The sequence below is a fragment of the Triticum urartu genome, chromosome 3A (genome assembly GCF_056163025.1).
Source record: "Triticum urartu cultivar PI428250 chromosome 3A, HENAU_Tu73, whole genome shotgun sequence".
Taxonomy (NCBI): Eukaryota; Viridiplantae; Streptophyta; class Magnoliopsida; order Poales; family Poaceae; genus Triticum; species Triticum urartu.
In genome coordinates, this window is record NC_141875.1 from 512,334,693 (window position 1) to 512,341,272 (window position 6,580).

General features: G+C 38.9%; 1 pseudogene; it reads left to right on the forward strand.

Annotated features, from left to right (window-relative positions):
* Positions 1-3,363: 3,363 nt before the first annotated feature.
* Positions 3,364-5,669, forward strand: LOC147980317 (protein FAR1-RELATED SEQUENCE 5-like; annotated as a pseudogene).
* Positions 5,670-6,580: the final 911 nt, after the last annotated feature.

The window sequence follows — 6,580 nt, forward strand, 5'->3', positions numbered from 1 at the left end:
CTGTATTTACAAGAAAGTGAGTGGGAGCACTACAACATTTCTGATAAGTATATGTGAATGACATATTGTTGATCGAAGATAATGTAGAATTATTCTGCAAAGCATAAAGGAATGTTTGAAAGGAGTTTTTCAAAGAAAGACCTCGGTGAAGCTGCTTACATATTGAGCATCAAGATCTATAGAGATAGATCAAGACACTTGATAAGTTTTTCAATGAGTACATACCTGGACAAGATTTTGAAGTAGTTCAAAATGGAACAGTCAAAGAAGGAGTTCTTTCCTGTGTTACAAGGTGTGAAGTTGAGTAAGACTCAAAACCCGACCACGGCAGAAGATAGAGAGAAAATGAAAGTCATTCCCTATGCCTCAGCCATAGGTTCTATAAAGTATGCCATGCTGTGTACCAGACCTATTGTATACCCTGCCCTGAGTTTGGCAAGGGAGTACAATAGTGATCTAGGAGTAGATCACTAGACAATGGTCAAAATTATCTTTAGTGGAATAAGGATATGTTTCTCGATTATGGAGGTGACAAAAAGGTTCGTCGTAAAGGGTTACGTCGATGCAAATTTTGACACTGATCTAGATGACTCTAAATCTGGATACATATTGAAAGTGGGAGCAATTAGCTAGAGTAGCTCCGTGCAGAGCATTGTTGACATAGAAATTTGCAAAATACTTACGGATCTGAATGTGGCAGACCCGTTGACTAAACTTCTCTCACAAGCAAGACATGATCACACCGTAGTACTCTTTGGGTGTTAATTACATAGCGATGTGAACTAGATTATTGACTCTAGTAAACCCTTTGGGTGTTGGTCACATGTCGATGTGAACTATGGGTGTTAATCACATGGTGATGTGAACTATTGATGTTAAATCACATGGCGATGTGAACTAGATTATTGACTCTAGTGCAAGTGGGAGACTGAAGGAAATATGCCCTAGAGGCAATAATAAAGTTATTATTTATTTCCTTATATCATGATAAATGTTTATTATTCATGCTAGAATTGTATTAACCGGAAACATAATACATGTGTGAAAACATAGACAAACAGAGTGTCACTAGTATGCCTCTACTTGACTAGCTCGTTGATCAAAGATGGTTATGTTTCCTAACCATAGACATGAGTTGTTATTTGATTAACGGGATCACATCATTAGGAGAATGATGTGATTGACTTGACCCATTCCGTTAGCATAGCACTTGATCATTTAGTTTGTTGCTATTGCTTTCTTCATGACTTATACATGTTCCTATGACTATGAGATTATGCAACTCCCGTTTACCGGAGGAACACTTTGTGTGCCACCAAACGTCACAACGTAACTGGGTGATTATAAAGGTTCTCTACAGGTGTCTCCAAAGGTACTTGTTGGGTTGGCGTATTTCGAGATTAGGATTTGTCACTCCGATTGTCGGAGAGGTATCTCTGGGCCCTCTCGGTAATGCACATCACTTAAGCCTTGCAAGCATTGCAACTAATGAGTTAGTTGCAGGATGATGTATTACGGAATGAGTAAAGAGACTTGCTAGTAACGAGATTGAACTAGGTATTGAGATACCGACGATCGAATCTCGGGCAAGTAACATACCGATGACAAAGGGAACAACGTATGTTGTTATGCGGTCTGACCGATAAAGATCTTCGTAGAATATGTGGGAGCCAATATGAGCATCCAGGTTCCGCTATTGGTTATTGACCGGAGACGTGTCTCGGTCATGTCTACATTGTTCTCGAACCCGTAGGGTCCGCACGCTTAACATTACGATGAAAGTTTCATTATGAGTTTATATATTTTGATGTACCGAAGGTTGTTCAGAGTCCCGGATGTGATCACGGACTTGACGAGGAGTCTCGAAATGGTCGAGACATAAAGATCGATATACTGGACGACTATATTTGGACACCGGAAAGGTTCCGAGTAAGATTGGGACAATACCGGATCACCGGGAGGTATATGGGCCTTATTGGGCCTTAGTGGAAAGGAGGGGAAAGGAGCAAGGGAGGGGGCGCTCCCCCCAAGCCCAATCCGAATTGGGAAGGGGGCCGCCCCCCCTTTCCTTCCTCCCTCCTTCCTCTTCCTTCCCTCTCCTACTCCTAATAGGAAAAAGGGGAGTCCTACTCCCGGTGGGAGTTGGACTCCCCCCTTGGGCGCGCCACCCTCCTTGGCCAGCCCCCTCCTCCACTCCTTTATATACGGGGCAGGGGGGCACCCCAGAGACAACAATTGATCATTGGTCTCTTAGCCGTGTGCGGTGCCCCCTCCACCATAATCCTCGATAATATTGTAGCGGTGCTTAGGCGAAGCCCTGCGACGGTAGAACATCAAGATCGTCACCACGCTGTCGTGCTGACGGAACTCATCCCTGACACTTTGCTGGATCGGAGTTCGGGGATCGTCATCGAGCTGAACATGTGCAAAAACTCGGAGGTGCCGTAGTTTCGGTGCTTGATCGGTTGGGCCGTGAAGACGTACGACTACATCAACCGCGTTGTTATAACGCTTCCGCTTCCGATCTACGAGGGTACGTAGACAACACTCTCCCCTCTCATTGCTGTGCATCACCATGATCTTGCGTGTGCGTAGGAATTTTTTTGAAATTACTACATTCCCCAACACAAATGTGCTGCAGAACCTGCAACTGTAGTAGGTTACTGTCCTTGATTCAGTCATCGCTTCACGTAGGATTTCAGTTAGGATGAAAAAATCATTTAAATTCCTTTCACTTTTCTCTTAGGGGTGTCCTTTGATGGAAGAATTTGATCAGTTTGTTCAATATCAAAGTTTGAGGAAAGAAACTGAGGTTGGTTGTTTGGCATGTGTGATTTCAAAATGCATTTCTTCTTAGGAAGTGATATGAACTAACAAATTTTAACACACACGAAAATGGTGTCCAGGAACTGATTGAGAGCCAAGAAGCTGAAATAGGGTTCAATTTATTTGGGGGCATTGACAAAGAAATAGAATAAGCTGCACCAAACATCATCACGGAACATTTGCGAATGTCAAATAACAATGAACAGACTGTAAGTACTTACAAAACTGGGTAGTGCAAATATAATTCTAGCATACATTTTTCTCAATCATAAATTGTGGCAAGATCTTGACTATAGTTGTAGTGTTTAATAGAAAGTATATTTTCATTGTTTTTGCTAGGCAATGGACATAAATGATGAGAACAACTACAATGTTACGGAATCATCTTCAGCAGTAGTGCTAAGTTTGAGCAAACAGATCAGTGTGAGAAAAAAAGGGAAAAGCTGCAAGTGATTGTGTTGGGAAATAAAATAAATTGAGAAATGATATGGCTATTAACACATAAATAAATGTTTACAAGACAGTGTTGGTGAGAACATGTGCAGTGAACCTTTGACAACAACAGAAGAAGTGGAAAATATTTGTCGTGAGGTAAGATTCTGCATTTCTGGGAAAAGAATAAAAAAAGACCTTCTAGATATTAACTTTGTTTTCTAAAGATTCTTATTCTGATGTCGAATAGTTGTGTTCCTTCCCTTTGCAGGTACTTTCTTTGGCTCAGAATTCTGACTGTGATTATGAAGGAAATTCTGAGAGCGAAGATTCTGATGAAGACACAGTAGCTTGTACGGTGAATGAAGAGTATGTGTTCCCTACACCAGACGAAACATACAATTCTAGTACGCCAGAAGTTGGTAAAGTGTTCTCAACACTGGATGAAGCTTCCCGCTTTGTAAATGTTTATGCTCAGTTGAATGGTTTCGCAATGATAAAGGGAAGGAATATAAGAACATGAAGTTGTATTTCCGGTGCAACAAAAGTAGGAAAAGACCAAGTGTCAACACTGGTTTGAGGAAAAGGAAGAGAAACATTGTTGAAGGGACAAATTGTCCAATGAGTATAACAGTGAAGTTGGTGGATGACAAGTGGCATATTGCATCAATGTCTCTCGAGCATAACCATGATCTAGTGAGGTCTCCATCACTTAAATTTTTTTTCTTAAGCCATAGAAACATGAATGAGGCAGAAATCATGTTGTCAAAACTGCTTCAAGAACACAGAGTGAAACCGAGAAGAATCATGAGCATATTCAGAAAGCTCTGTGGTGGGAAGCTGGGAAACATTACCATTGATATGAAGAAACTGGATAATTTGAAACAGGGAGAACGGGTGCGCAAAAAGGAGAACACAGATATTGAATGGACATTGCAGTACATTGAGAAGCTGCAGATTGATATTCCTGGTTTCTGCTACATGATGCAAAGAGATACAGACAACACGGTTCTCAGCTTGTTCTGGACAGATGCTCGTTCCCGATTGAACTACCGGTTGTTTGGTGAGATTATATCATTTGAAACCACTTATAGCACAAACAATTGTGTTTGGTTGGGCGCTATTGCAAGATGAGACTTCAGATACTTTTGTGTGGCTGTTTGAAACTTTCATGGAGGTCATGCAGTGGAAAAAACCAGGGATAATATTGATAGACCAAGACGCAGGGATGAAAGCTGCTATTCCTCAAGTATTTCCAGATGCATTACATAGGTTCTGTCTTTGGCATATATTTAAAAATGTGCGGGAAAACATCAGTCCTTTCATGGCTATGAGGGAAAACATGGAGAAAGATATGATGAAGTGTTTATTACAATCCATTACCGTTGAAGAATTTGAAGGAAGATGGGAGAAATTTGTTCTGAAGTATCAGTGTGCTAAACATGCTCACATCAAAAGGATGTGGGAGAACCGGACCTTCTTTGTTCCTGCTTATTTTCGAGGCATGTTTTGCCCTTTCATCAAGTCAACGAGCCGTAGCGAAAGCTTCAACTCAAATTTCAAAGACTACATCAAGAGGAAAGATACTATAGAGGCATTCATGAAACAGTACATGCTATTCCAAGAGAATGTTGTTCACATAGAAAATCAGGACAGGTTCTTGTCGAATGAGAAGACTCCTGTCTTTTGGAGTCATCACGCTGTTGAACGGCATGCAGCAGCAATATATACCAGAGGAATCTACTTGAAGTTTTTGACAGAATTAGTGAATGCAACAGCTTTTAAAGTTATTGAAATTGAGAAGGATAAAGTGTATGATTTGAAAAAAACACATCAGGTATGAGAAACCAGAATTCACAAGAGAAATGTTCAGAGTCCATGTGGACCTTACTACTGGTTCATTCAAATGTTTCTTTGTGAAGTTTGAGCGTGATGGCATTATTTGTTGCCATATCCTTAGACTTTTTACGCAGTTTGACATTACCCATATTCCAGATAAGCTAATTGTTGAGAGGTGTTCTATTTCTTTTCGAGAAAAAGAGTTGAATAAGTGCAAGAAAGAAATTGTGTTGCTTACAGGTGAAGATCAGTCACACAATGCAGTCAGATATGCTATTCTGATGAGTAAAGTTGGTGAAGCTTGCTCAGACATCAGCAAATATTCTGAACTTAGCAAAGAACTTTTGGATGCTGTTGCTCAAATTCATTCAAAGTACTTGCAAGGAAAGAAACAGCAACCGGAAGTGCAGTCGGAAAATTCGTTGAAAGATCCTCCTATACGGCCATCCAAGTCTGTGAACAAAGGAGAAAGATTGAAGTCACAATCTGAAAATAAATCTAGGAAGAAAGCGGCTTCAAAAAAAAGACTGGTTGATGCTCATCATTATGTTTGCACCAAGGAAGAAAGATAATTTCTGTTTGCAGCAAGGAAGAAGATAATTTCTCTCGATGAAGAACCTTTTGCATTGATAGCTGAGAAAAATTTAGATGGATTTTGATTATTGTGTTGATAATTTTTTTGATAAGTTACACTTGTTATAGTTATAGTTGAGCTTGACCTATTTTGTTTATTCTATGGTAATAAGAAAAGTTTTAAAAAACTAAATATGTTTCATTGATATGTTATGTAGATATGTTGTTACAAATGCCTTGCTAAGTAGATTTGAGACACAGGAAGTGCTAAATGTATTTTTAAAAATGAAAAACTGTTTTGATACTGTTGTAGGAGGTCGTTGATATGTTATGTAGATATGTTGTTACAAATGCCTTGCTAAGTAGATTTGAGACACAAGAAGAGCTAGATGTATTTTTAAAGACGTATATGACAAAGACTAAACTTAAACATTAATTCGCAAAAAAATCCTAAAAACTACAGTCCATTTATTGGGTCGAATCGACGACCTCCTACAACTGAATTTTTCGAAATTAAGAATATTTTCTTCGCAATAAAAACATTTACCGGATTTTCGTACAAATTTTGTAAAACAGGAACATTTTGACGATGTGAACAAATTCGAAAAAGGGGAACATTTCTTGAATTTGTGAACAAAAAATAAAAGGTTTACTTTTTAAAAATTCCAAAACATATTTTGAAAAACATGAACTATTATTGAATTTGTGAACAAATTAGGAAAGCTGGAACATATTTTTCAATTCCCAAACATTTTCTGAATCTTGACAACAAATTTTAAAATTTAGATCAATGTTAAAGAAACATTATTTTGAGAACAATATTAAAAGAATCATTATTCGGGGAACATTATTGTGGAGCAAGAAGAGAGTGAACATTTATTTGAGGAACATTATTAAAGGGGGGATTATA